This window comes from Ischnura elegans, chromosome X, assembly GCF_921293095.1.
Source record: "Ischnura elegans chromosome X, ioIscEleg1.1, whole genome shotgun sequence".
Classification (NCBI taxonomy): Eukaryota; Metazoa; Arthropoda; class Insecta; order Odonata; family Coenagrionidae; genus Ischnura; species Ischnura elegans.
The window spans coordinates 56,349,588-56,364,148 of record NC_060259.1 but is presented as its reverse complement, the minus strand read 5'-3'; the positions used below and the strand labels follow the sequence as shown (position 1 = coordinate 56,364,148).

At 40.1% G+C, this 14,561-nt stretch overlaps 1 protein-coding gene across 1 annotated transcript in view; it reads left to right on the top strand.

Moving 5' to 3' along the window:
- The window catches only part of LOC124170821 (patched domain-containing protein 3-like), a 296,489-nt gene that overhangs the window by 119,377 nt on the left and 162,551 nt on the right, over window positions 1–14,561 (top strand). The window lies entirely within an intron of this gene.

Below are 14,561 nucleotides of genomic sequence, written 5' to 3'. Positions count from 1 at the left end.
GAATCATCTGAGCATTCACGTCAGACGTCTCTGATGCCGTCTCTAGCCGAGCGTGGAGCATTCAAGGTCATGGTCGTGTTTGTTGGGCCGCTGTGGCTTCCTTGCTCTGTCGTCCCGTTCACCCGTGCCCCTTCGCTATCCTCTTCTCTCTTTCTAGTGTGTAAACTTTATTTTGATTTGGAGTTACTGGTTACATGGATTTTACTCAATTCTGAATAACAGAGGCCAACAAAAAAATTTTGTTTGAAATTTTTTTATTTCAATAGCTGATCTTTATAGATATTTATGTGCCGAATCCAAAACTGGCCTTAGTTTTTTTTATCACCCATAGTTTCCATGCAATATGTATTTTAATATTTAGACTTATCCCCCCTATACGGTATGCAGGGAAATCAATGAAACACTGTGTTACATCATAAAATTGTTTGTATTAACTGCTAAATTACTTAGTAATGTAGCGTGATAATACGGGGTTCACTTGTCAACTGGAATTGGTCCCCATTATCCTGCTTTCCCTTTTTCCCTTGAAGCTTCTTGTGTAGCTTTCTCTTGCTGAACTTCTCGGTGAAGTACCAACAGTAACCCCCCATTATCTTCGTTCATTAGACCTGCTTTTTCAATTTTATTTTAACTATAAAAAAGCTGTTAAATTCTAAAAATATTTCTTGATTTCATAAATTTAACTGTAAAATGTGAATAAATGGTGGGTGATACAACTTTTTAAGCATCACATTTGGAGTCAGCAACTTAAAAAACATAAGAATAAGGTATTTTCAATAAAAAGGTTTTTTCATTGTTGGCCTGTGTAATTGGATCATTCTCGATAACTTTTCAATGAGAATAAGGCCACTCATGATACCTCTTTCAAAATCATCTTTTTAGTTTTTGATCACCATAATAGTGATAATTAGAGAGATCCTTGCCTATATTTCAAATATTTGTTCACGTCTCTTTTTTGGGTCCCTTATATGATATCAGGTTTCCTGCATCAACTCAATTTAGTAATGATATGAAAAGCATTAACAATTTATAGGGCGGGTGATACCGTTTTAAAAGATGGAACGGCAGCAGAAGGAATCGTGTGAGTGGCGAATAATACTTGAGAAATTATTACGTGAGCCGTAAATGCCGTATAACTATAAAGAGGCAGAAAATCTACATGAAGAAATATCCTATCATTCAGACTTCTGCAATTGAATTTTATACTCAATTCAGTGGAATAATTTCAAAATAACTTTGATATCCTTTTGTGTAATTGGCTTCTATCCACTTATGGTGGTGAAGCATACGCAAATTCCATATTCCAAAAGCTTGCTCCATATTTACTGCGGTAAATACATCGTGTAAACCTGCGATGATTTGCTATTAGTGACGATGAGGAATCCAGAGAATTTCAAGTGAAGGGTGTACTGCTTCGTTTATCTTCTCCTCAGTTCACGATTCGGTTATCAATGTTCTGGTTGCGAAATAAAAAGCGCTGCCCGTGTGATGGTGAATATCATTCGCGCGACGACAAAAGAAAAAGGAGCGCCGCGATTGTTCCATTCATTATGTCACGAAGGGCTAAGTTCCATTCAAGTTTCCCAGAACCGGGTAAGGTCGGATGAGTGTCGCTGACATAGCTATGCGTCAGCGCCTCGGCTCGGCTAACTCTTTCCTCGTTGGAAGGAAAGCCTGCTGGTTCACTCACAATTGTTTGTCCGTTCCGCGCGTGTCTGGCGTCTGGGCATGTGCGACTAATGCCTCGTTCACATTACGATCGTCCTAGCCATCGGCCTAACGATAGGTGACCGAACTAGCCGTGTGAATGCATGTCCTGACTATAGTTGACGTAGTTCCGAACGTTGCCACTTTACGATGGTTGGGCGCTGGGAGACCGGAAACGGAAGCGACAAGAGAAAGACGAAAAGCTCGTGAAGCTCTATTTTTTTCATGGATTTGTCCTAGGAAGGAAGAATATGGGCGGAAGAAAAATTATTCGGTAAATACACGTTGAACACAGTAATATCTTGTTCATGCATACCTCAACATCTTTGCTAACCGTCAATTTCCCGTTCACTTTAAGATGTCAGCACTGGAGGGCAGCACAGGTTTTAACCATCGTTGTGTGAATGCACGATAGTTCCGACGATGGCTGGAACTATCGTAATGTGAATGAGGCATAACAGTATGGCGGGATTGAATGGTAGGGCAGTGCCTTCTCCTCTTCATCTGGAGTCTGCAAACATTTTAGACCTGACGGGAAGGAAGTCACGGTTTCATGGCCTACCAGACGGATGGAGTGTGCTCATCGTAACAAACCTATCTTCAATTAAGAGTCCTATTGCTGGAGAACAACTTCCGTTACATGTGGTGCATGGTCCCTGGCCCAGTGCGTAAAAAGCTATTTTAGTAGCAGACGTGGAAAACGGATGTATTTCCTCTTCGGCAAAATCAGTTTTTCCATCGATTGTACATCTACATCTACATCTACATAATACCCTGCGAGCCACCTCTAGGGTGTTTGGCAGGGGGTGATCAATCACCAGCATGCAGCATGCATTTGGACCCTCCCTCATGCACACCACACCGTCCAAAAAACGTCCCGTATACTAACAAACTATACTATATGCTGTTAGAAATAGAATATAGAATAGAAATTCAGAAACATGCTTTAAGTTTTACATAGGTTAGTAGGCTACACTACAAGTCATGCAATCTATTTACGAGGTCTATTGCTGCCGTTATAATCTCTTATTGATCGAGGAAAAAATGACATTCGGAATCTGTCTGTTCTGCAATCTATCTCTCTTATTTTATTTATATGGTCTGATCTTCCGTAGTACGTTGGCGTCCGCAAGATATGGTTAACTTCGTCAGAAAAGACACTGCTCTTGAATTTATCTAAAAGGTTTAGTCTATTTTTCAATCTACGGTCCGACAGAGATTCCCATCCGAGTTTATCTAAGAGGTCAGTTACACTAACAAGACTAGCACTAATGACAGGATGTCAGAAAATTTCTGATTATGTGCGAAAAATTCTCCCATATGCTAACAAAAGTGTCCTATTGAAATACAGTGAAATTTTAAATATGATATTTTGAATATTAGCGTATGCTTATTTGTCTTCACGCTTGAACTTGCAATTTTCCATTTCAAGTCCCAATATATGTATATTGATACCAAGTAAATCATCATTTATCCAGTTACTAGTTTTCCTTGCTCAGACTGACCTACAGATGCATTTACCGCCAAGGAAGCGATAAGAAATAGTAATCATCTCTAGTCATTCATAATTTGCTTTCGATTTTGTTTTGAGGCAAGCCTTGCGGCGCTAACCTAATTTCTGTTACTAGCCTTGTGTCATTCTCTATCTTGTCTGTCTCAAGTTTCAATTTTTTTTCTAGTTATGTTTGGTGCATTCTGTGATGCGTGCTTGGAAGCTCACACCAGCAATATGAGTGGGAGTTTGCTTGTTTTATTATTTTCATAAAATAGCAGTGCATGGTCCGTGTGTGGAAAAAATGATCGCGCAAAAAGGCCTTCAGGGTTCTTAAAATCGCCCGACTTCTCGGAGCATTGACCCTCCACGGGATCTGCCGTGGCCACGATTACCATGCCACGCCGGAAATTGAAGAATTAATTCTGTAGCGCTCTAGCGGGAACATTGCTCTGATCTGGTTTCTAGAAACAAGAAGCTGGTGTATTTAACTGAAAGTTGGAGCTCAAAAATTCACTACGAACTGACAATCGACAAAATTATCAATTACAGATAGATACTCGACGATCATCGCAAATCAATCACCATCGACTGCTGAGACCGTCGAAAATCGAGGAAAATCGATTTAGTATGTGATTGTTTTGATTAAATGGAGTACTCGTAGCTGATATGAAACCTTCAGTTGCCTATATAGTATGGTAAACGATGTCAGTCGCCTTTGGATGTCTCAAGTGGACGACTTCGGCAAAAGAAAAATAAATAATAAACAGCGAATACCGTCGAATCAGCATTCAGTTTTAATGGACTGCGACTATTAAAACTTATTATATACATTTAGACCTATTATTCATTATTTATATTTTAATTAGGTACTTTTTAAAGCGAATAAAGACGAAGTTGATACATTTTAACATCATTACCTGATAATGACACGATAAATGTCGAAGCACAGGTCTTCCATGTAATAAATGACAGTGGACACAAATTACATCAGTAGTACAGGATTCTTTGTTGTAAAATGAAAGAATAAACTTTGTTATTCTCATTTTCGGTAATAGAAATTCATTGTTTTTTATTTTCTATAAGGTTTCTCACAGCTTATGTTAGCCTGAAGTCATCATCATAATTTTATTTGTCGATTTATGAACTCTGCCAACTTACGATAAGTAAGCAGTTGTACATATTTGTTTTGACGCTTGAACTTACAATTTTCCAATTCAAGTTCCAATATATATTGATACCAAGTAAATAATCATCTCTACAGTTACTAGTTTTCCTTGCTCTGACTGACCTACACATGCATTTACCGCCAAGGAAGCGCTAAGAAATTTTAATCATCTCTATTCTCTCATAATTTGCTTTCGGTTTTGAGACAAGCCTTGCGGCGTTAACCTAATTTCTGTAACTAGCCTTGTGTCATTCTTTATCTTTTCTGTCTCAAGTTTCAATTTTTAACTGGTAACTGATGATGATCTACAATCCCTGACAATCAACCATCATCGACTATCGACTGGGCACCCTTTAACTTTTGTGGTCGATAAGTCGACGGCAACAATCACCCATCGAGAGAGCGAGCCAACAGCTGCGCTCTCGCGGTGGAGACGCTCTTGTGGAGTCATGAAATGGTGGGAAGGGAGGGAGAGGTATTCTCCCCTCTCCCCGTGGGGTATCAGCTGGCTGGCCTGACTCGGCCAACACGGGCGGGCGGGGAGAGCAGACTCGACGGGGCAAATAAAACCCAAGCGAAGGAAGAAAACACGGGGGCCGGGACGAGAGGGGGGAGGGGTTGTGGTGTGGGTGAAAGTAGGGGGGGGACCTTGGCTCGCCGTCGCGGTGGTAGTCAGCGGCCCAAGTGCACGTGCACTTGCGAATAAAGTTTCGTTCTGCTGGCACTTCCCCTCCAGCTCCCCTCCCCATCATCGCCCCTCCCCTCCAGCTCCCCTCCCCGTCATCGCCCCTCCCCTCCGTTTTCACCTTCCCCAGTCTCCCTTCTCGCTCTAGGTTGAAACGCTTTCGGTTTCCTCACCCCGAGGGCGCCGCGACTTACGCATGCATTCACGTTACTTCGCGAGGAAATAAACACGGAACGCCGGAATACTTGCAAGGAGGTCGGGTTGTCGAGAAACGAAGCATAAGTAATTTTTGTGGAAATTTCAAAATATTCCCCTGAATACATTTTATCGACTGATGGCTGAAAGCTTGGCTTTTCAATCAATATTTTCGGGAAATTGCCATCGAAATACCTCAACATATTCTCTTATTGTCATAATTGTACTCATACTCTCATAATTGTATTTTATCGACTGATGGCTGAAAAATTGGCTTTTAATGTTGTATTCTCGTTAAAATGCAATCGAGATTTTGCAGTATACTACCCTCATTATGTATTATCGACTGACGGATAAAAGCTTGACTTTATACGCTATATTTATGGGAAAATGCAATCGAAATTCCGAAATTTATTCCCATAATAATCGACTAATATCGACTAATGGATGAAAACTTGGCTTTTCATCCTTTATTCTCGGTTAATTGCAATCTAAATTTTGGAATACTCACCCCTAATTATGTTTTATCGATTAACGACAAAAAACGAAAAATGCATTCGAAATCCGCAATCTTAAGCTCTGAAAGAGGTACTTGTCCAAGATTTCGGAAAATATTCGTTAAAAATTAATTTTATTATATTTTAAAATTTTATAAATTACGTATTGAATTATACTATGAATTATGTGATTTTTGCGGAAGGTTACTATCACTATGCAAATGAAGCTAATGTCTCTCAATTCACTGCTTTTTGAGTTAATAAAAAATGAACTTTTATGGGCAGATTTAGTTAAGAATTTAAAATGGCTCAATATCCGCATTCTGTGTACATGCCTGTCATTAATTTTGCTTCCAACTGCAGTACCGTACGTTACCTATGATGGAAAAATTTTCAAGTAGCTTACGTGAAAAATATTGGTTTTGAATTACGCAGTCACGGGCCTCTCTTTTACACTATGTCTTTCGCACATTGACGATTTTGTTTCCGTGTTTATTTTTCGGTCTTAGAAACCATCCACCTTGCCGTATTCATTTACGTGTAATATTTTCTCTCGAAATCGCAGGGATACTTCGTCGGTGAGGATATTTTAAATTTCTCGCGTACACTCTTATCTCACAGAACGGGTATTTTTGGATGGATTGACGATGCCGTTTCTTGGAAACTTCTCCTCGTTTGAGTTTCGTGAGTTATCTCTGAATTTCTGTCTGTGATTCTGTTCTTATATCTTGGTCGTAGCACCCTGCATCGCTTTTTCTCATCATCAAATCTGTTGCGGAAATCCTGGAAAACCGAAGACAACCCTTGGGAAATTCTTAAACATAACTGGTTTCATCTATATCTTCACATTCTATGCAAGTAAATTTGCAATGAATTATAAATTTCAATACAATGATAGCAGAATCTCGCTTATTTATCTGAAATAGGTCCGAAAGTGCTTTGGGAAGGGAAGAATTTATTTATGAATACCTATGTATTTTAACTGTAAGAAATGGTCAAAGCACAAACGGTAATATCAACATCATTTTAATTAACACTTAATTAAAATGGTGAAAATGACACCAAGTGTCGAAACTATGGTCGGTTAAGTGATAAATAAAATGGTGTGGATATTACCATTTGTGCTTTAATCATGGATATAGCATTATTCCACAAAATTAAGCCTGAAACGATTTTATAAGAAATGGATTCGTCTATGATATACTCTTAGTATTACCGTTAAAACAGTGTGATCCATGACATCGGATAATTGCCGTAAGAATGTTTTATTCCCGCGGTTTGAACCATCAAACCGATCCTCCTGGTTCTTAGTTCCACTCTTAAGTTTTCCTCTTGAAGCCTAATGCATACGGAAAAGTGTATTCTATGGTATCGTACGTCGTGTTTTCCCAACTTCCGGCTTTGGGCCGCGTTAACATTCCCGTGGAAGCGCTCACATTGGGAAATTCGTGACTACAATCGGTTTGGGGACCGCGATCGGTGAACTCTCGAAGACTCGATTCGTTCGAAGAGTTCGATTATTAAATTATGGCTCGCGTCGTCATCAAATTACTATGCATCCGTTAAGAGGAATGTGCTGCGCTAGGTTATGGCGGCGCAGTCTACCGTTTGTTTGTTTACTAATCATTAGGCTGTATGGTGCCTGGCCCGAGCATCGCGGCTAATATTCTCTATCTACGTAATACCTCTTGAACCACTTCAAGGGTGTTTGGCAGGGGTTAGGTTTTCGCCACCATTCATTACGTGTTCATTTGCATTTCTGTACAAATATATAAACGCAAATGTGCATGTACATTCGGTTGGTGTCTGCATTCACGAAGAATACGTCGCTCCATGCTCTTCAGAGAGTGACATAACAATTTTGTATGTTCAAGCTTTATAGGCAGATTGCCTTCATGAGTAGGATAAAGATTAATCCCATAGCTTATGTGTCATTTGTAACATAAATGTTGCGTAATTCATGTTCTTGGAAGTAAATTTTAATCCTCTGGTGAATGTTGGTGAGGGTTCAACCCCAGCCAAACACCTCAGCAGGTAGATTGCAGGGTAATATGTAGATGTAGAAAAGAAACTACTTTCCAGAGAGATGAAATGGATGAGATAAAACTCAAGATTGTGAATTAATGAAGTCAAACTATCAAAGATACTCCCTGATTGTTCAAATTGATAAACATGAAAACCATTCTGTTATGTCAAACTATTTGGAAGTTGCGTACTTGCCTGAATGGAACTCGAACGATTCATTATTTTCTCCGAGTTCTTCAAACGGTTGCGAAAGCTTAGGACAATAGACATTTATAGAATGGCTCTGAAAAATCGGGTCTCTCGGGTTCTCTCTCGCGTTGCTTATTCATAAATGACAATATATTCGGAAACTTTCCAGTTCCCTTCTTCATGCCGAAGTGCCGAGATTCGCGATTTGGTCTCCTTTCATATTTCATCCTCATTAAGCAATGCACAAGCGTTTGCGTCATTTTCTGCTGTCTAACTCAATTTTTCGAGTGCAATTGTCCACGTAAGAGTTTGTATAAATAAATCGTCTGCCCACACGAAGCTGGGATCAATGCAAGGATCCAAGTCGTGGTACCCACTTCGCGCACTTAGAGTATAAATAAATCAAGAAATGTCCGTTTCTTGAAAGGTTTCCACGGCGGGCGTCTAATTGGGGCCAGATGGTCCGGTGTTCTACGCTATGTCACGGCTCTTGGGCCAATGTTATCGTGGCGCACCTTTCTCCGTTGACTGTACTCGCCCGAGATGGGCGTGACGTCATGTGAAATGGAGGAAATAGAGAGGGCTGGAATTCTGGAATGCATACAATGCTTTCCACGTTGACACCCAGAGCTTGTATCCCGGCAGTCCTAGTTTTTTGTTTCTATCTTTGTACTAGCGTAGTGATGGTGAGGGTAACGTTGTAGAAATTCTTTAATGAGGATTAGCTGCAATAATCTTTTATATGGCTAACCAGTCGCCATGTTGGGAAGATCCCTTATGCAATAAACCTCTATTCTCATGAACATTATTTATTCAACGTATTATTTCCCAGTTGAAGATTTTCCCCTAAGCAGTATATCTCCCGTAGAAATAACGGAGAAGAATATATTATTTCCATAGAAAAAATTTCTTGCGATATTATTTTCTTCACAATTAAAAGGAATTTCTTTCTAAAATAATTTTTTCAGACGGATATTCCATTTTTCCGTAGCTTATCCTATGTTATAGAAAATGCTAAGCTGGGAAATTTCTTTCTGGACAAGATTTTAATGCAACGTACATCATTGCCAAGAGCATTAATGTAATGCCGTAGGAAGCAATTTTTTGTGAAAAAATTCATCTGTAGAGCTAACGTATTCGATCCACAGTTCCAGTCGATATTGTGGCGCTGGGTGTGAACCTGGAATCCCTTACTTCTTTCCGCATTCTTTTCTTAATCAATCGTCTTGGAGTGTGAGAGATTTACTATATTGTTCCGCTATTAAACCGCATGGATGAATGGTTTGCATAGAAAGGATAGTTATCTCAGAAGAACGTATTTGGATCGCTTAAGTCTCAAAAGGTAAATCAGCCGTCCTCAACCGATGAATATTTTACACTATCTCCACTAATAATGGCTATTGCCTTATCAGCTCCCACCGATACCTTGTGGTGGTTCCGATAACAGGCGTTAGTTATAGATTACAAACTCTTCTCACGATAATGTTAGTGATAAACTGTTTTACATGTAGGTATGTTGTATTTCCTTATTTTTTCATTGATTTCCTTTCATTTATCATTCTCCATAAATATATTTTTGTGGGATCCAACGGCAGTAATTTTGATTTACATACTTACTCAATGATTTTCCTGTCGAAGTATTCAGTTAAAAAGTCAGTGAAACATTATTTTGTGAAACGTTCCTTCTCAGAACTCTCGAATTCTCATATAACGGTATTGATTCCAAGAACATCCTCAATCAGGATTTGAGCTACTTACCTAAGCAGTAGATCCCGTGTTGAACGTTCTTGAGCCGCGCATTCTTTCTGAGCGTGATTTATACGAAAGAGATCCATTGTAGGGATCGAGAAGCATTCACACCGACTAAATCCACTAAATTTTCCTCTGCGAAAAGGGGGGGGGACATAATTTAGTCAGAAATTCCACTACTTCCCCCATTTATGCATGTTTCGGCCTGGTCACACGACCCATTGCGCGTTCGAGTTAATGTTTGGATGCTTTAACGATTTTGGTGGGCCGGAACGGTATATGTACGCATGTATGAAGTCATTTCGAGTAGGTTATATTTCCTTTTCATGCGTATGCACTTGGAAGTTGGTTACTCAGTGCATTTTCATGGTCATTTTCGCGTTTACTCATGTACATATAAAATATAATGTATTTGTTGAATAGTTTAGTCTGGCCTTGAAAGATAAATTCAACCGATTCAGGCGTGATATAGTGGAAGTTCGGCATATTTAAATGAAAGGTAATTGCTCTTTTCCACAATTAATTAATGCGTACGACACGTTTCGGCTCACAAAGCCATCATCTGGTACAAGACCTGATGCAGGTTCATAAAATAATTATGGAAAAGTGCAACTACCTTTCATTTCAATAAGCCTTTAAATACTTTGGTCTTGCGCTTAAATTTATGATATATTGTCCACTAAGAGCAACCATACAGTTATTTCTTCACCTTCATGGCCGCGATTAATATTCGCGATGCCTCTCTTCTGAATTAGCTCAAATCCCCCAGGTACACCCCTGCGTTCTATAGATTCATCCTCCGCTTGAGGCGACGATTCATGCGGAGCAGACTCATTGAAAGGAGTGAGGACGGAATGGAAACGACGGAAAACATTTCCGCTTCGAAGGAAACATATACGCCAACTTAATTTCCCTCATTTCCTTCCGCGAAAGGGGAGGGAAGGAATCCTGGCGTTCGATGGGGTGAAGGGTTTGGCTTAAGTTTTTTTTAGCAGATATGTGCTCCCGCGGTTGGTCGTGCAGAGGTTGGATCATGGCGTCATCTGTATTCGCCTCCCGATATCATCCCTCCGCGATCGAAACCTGGCCCCATTCAGCACTCTCCGGGCGGAGCACGTGGCTTAGCGGGGCGGCCAGCACCTGTCTCCCTCGCCCGCCGCCACGGAGACAAGTCGATCTCCCGCCAGCCGCGGGGGAGGAGCGGCGCTCGCGTATCTTAGGCGGGAACAATTTGCGGCATGGCTTACGAGCCGCGACGCCAGCCATTCTCTCATTTTCCTCGCCATCCTTCCTCCGGAATAAAGCCTCCCTCTCTCTCTCTCTGAATAATGCCTCTCTTTAAAGCGACATGTTTCATTTTGTCTTCCTTTTCTACTTATATATACCTACCCTCTTTCTATCTTCCCCAACCCAGCTCTACCGATCGATGGTGTAGGAATCTTAAAGAATTCACTGCAGAGAATGCGTGATTGGAAATGGCGAAACTCGTCCAAACTGGGATCACTGGTTTTTACGGAGTGAAATGTTTAATGATTTAATCAAGGGTACATCTTCTGGAGATCATCTTCAGAATTTGGCGAATATTTACCTTACATTCTTTGCCTAATGTTTATTGCTTGAATCACACCTTCATTTATAAGCCTGCGGTTTATTCACCACACGTACTTAATTGATAGCGAAAATTACAGCGGGGATACGTCACTCCTCCTCGCCCGGTCTAATTTCTGGTATTATTACTTCTTTTTAAACTTAAGCCATCATCTTGAAAATTTCAGACTATGTGGAATTGAAAATTTACAACAGTACCCTGCATCATACATTTTACCTCATTATTTTCGGTGAGGATCAAAATTTCATATTAAAGCCATAGATAAATATTGTTACAGGTCCACTTTAATTACATTCACCATTTCGGGAATACAGCTTTATTTTTAATCAAATTATATGTCAAGAAAAATGACAAAATGCGACTGGTCAAGTGGGAATGATGCTTTCTTTTATGCCATTGTTTCCAATATCTCACGGTCATTTGTATTGCAATGGAGTTAATCAATTCTCAATAGACGGTTGAAAATATCTAACATAATTCTTTTAAAATTTATTTTTGCCTTGCAATGATTTGAAACAAATTTCACACTAACGGGTGGAAAACGCGGCCGTTTCGATGGAAAAGGTACGGCGAACACTATCACTAGCACTATCCGCAGAAAATAAATATTGGAGAGCCATCATTACCAGTATTTCTGTGCTATTACGAGTTGATCGAGTGGGTTAGGCTGCGACATTCTTGAATATGGAATGAAGGGATTCCAGTTAAGGGTCAATTTAAATTCGGATATTGGCTGTTTACCAGGAAATCGTAGAATAATTATTTAGACCGTAATTGGAGAAGAGAAATAGTATTAACATATCATTTCATAGTTTCTGTCGGACCAGGAAACGTGGTGAGGTGAGGAAGGTGACGTTCTCTGAATCGCTCTGAAAGGTAACTTTTGTAAAAGCCGTCTCCCCGCCAAAATTTTCCATCCACCTCTCCTATTTGTTCCCATTCATTGTCAACCATTTCCACTTCACCGAATGAAGTCCTCAGTCTTCTTTCTTCCTTACCCGCCAACAAAGCTACTGGCCATGATGGCATCGGGTCGCTATTCCTCAAACGCACAGCCAACACCTTACATGCTCCCATTTCTATGATATTCAACAAAGCATTTTCAGGTGGTGTATTCCCTCTCCAGTGGAAAATGGCCAATGTCACTCCGATATTAAAATCAAAATGCAAAATTTCTATAGATAATTATCGACCAATCTCCATCTTACCTGTCCTATCTATTATCTTCGAAAGAATCATCCATGACCGCCTCCTTTCATTCACTCTTCCCTATTTATCTCCTAACCAGCACGGTTTCCTTCCAGGTGGATCATGCCTCAGCAATCTCACAGTCATTAGCAGCCATATCAATGAAGCGTTTGAGCAATCCTCCCAACTTGATGTCTGCTATATTGATTTTTCAAAAGCGTTTGATACCGTAGACCATCACCTCCTATCACACAAGCTAAGTAACCGCTTCAATATTAACGGTACCTTTCTTCATCTTCTCGTTGACTTCCTATCCAATAGAGCACAAAGAGTAATTCTAGACGGTGTCTCCTCTACATCCCTCAGAGTAACCTCCGGTGTCCCCCAAGGCAGTGTGCTTGGCCCACTTTTATTCACCCTTTACATCGATGATATAACACAATCCATCTCGTTGCGTGACTGTGGAATTCTTCTATACGCTGATGACTGCAAGGTTTTCAGAAGAGTTAACAGCCACGCCGACAGTTCAATCCTACAGGATGCCCTCGCTTCCATTTCAAATTGGAGTTCCATCTGGAAGCTAAAGGTAAATCCCCTGAAGTCCAAAACCATGACCTTCTCTCTACGTGCTAATCCTTTAAATTCATCCTATAGTTTCTCTGGACAACCAATTCCGAAAGTTACATGCCTCAGTGATTTGGGAGTCCATTTTGACTCCAAGCTTACCTTCACCCCTCACCTTAAGCACATATCTACCAAAGCGATGGCTCTAGTTGGACTTTTGTACAGATTTACAGAAATACGGAGTCCTTTAGCTCTGAAATCTGTCTTTTCCGGATGTGTTCTTCCACTTATTGATTATTGTTCGCCCATATGGTCTTCAGCCTGTCCCTCAAATCTCAAAATTCTTAATAGACCTGTTAATTTCTTCGTAAACATCGTGAAAAACCGTAACCCTTCCCTCCGTAATCTCACTGCTGATGATCTCCTCTCTCAACTTGACATAGTGCCCTTAGGGCGAAGACGTACTCTAAGTGATCTCAGGTTTTTCCACCGAATCATGAATGGCCATTTCAGGTCTAACGACATTCTTTCAATGTTCTCCCTCCGTGTCCCTTCCCGTAAAACACGGAACTCATCTCTTTTCCATCTACCTCTCCACCGTTTATCAGTGACCCAGAGATCCCTTACCTACCGGCTACCTCTTACCTACAATTCCATCAAAGCTCCTTCTGTTGACATAACATCATCAATGTCATCATTTACGACCGCCATCAGGAAACTTCCTCTTTAATTCCCTCTTTCTTTGTCCACCCTTCCCAAATAGCATATGAGCGGATGAGGCGTTCATAGAAGTGGAGTATTATGTATATCTGAGTGTATTTAATCAAGTTTTATTTTATTTTTTTTTTTGTCGTTGTTTCTTGTTCCACTTTCTTATTTATCCATTTGTTTAAAAATCCAATGTAAAAGGTCTCATGTACTGTTTTTGGGTTTATTGCAAATAAATAAATAAATAAATAAATAGCTCAAGAAATGTATACCTACCATTTAGCCTCCGAATTTCTCGCGGCTCCCAGCTTTATTATTTTAAAACCACGTAGGTATATGTTAGGCGGGAGGAAGGTTCTCTGGCTGGTGCCTTTTTCATTGCAAAAACTTGCAATAATTCGCTTTCTGCGTTACGCAATGGTCTACAGTGATTATAGTCAAAATATAGTTTCCTTTTTCACCCTGTGATTGCTTGCCAATTGTTAATTATTTACACGTGCACGCCGGTTTTTCCTCTTTCCTTTGCATACAGCGAAAATGTTTACGCAATATAAGGCATAATCATTGTGATTGATAATAAGCTATTTTCGTAATCGATTTCAGCCATTGATGGTCGAAGGCTGAATTAATGGATGGATTGGTATGCTGATGGTTTTTTTTTATAAACAGGCGTGATAAAACGATGGTTATATATAAATTATGGCCATTAATGGTAAATGCCATCGATCGATAATGATAGTTTGATGCCAGTTGGCATCAGTTGATGTAAAAAATCATCAAAGCAT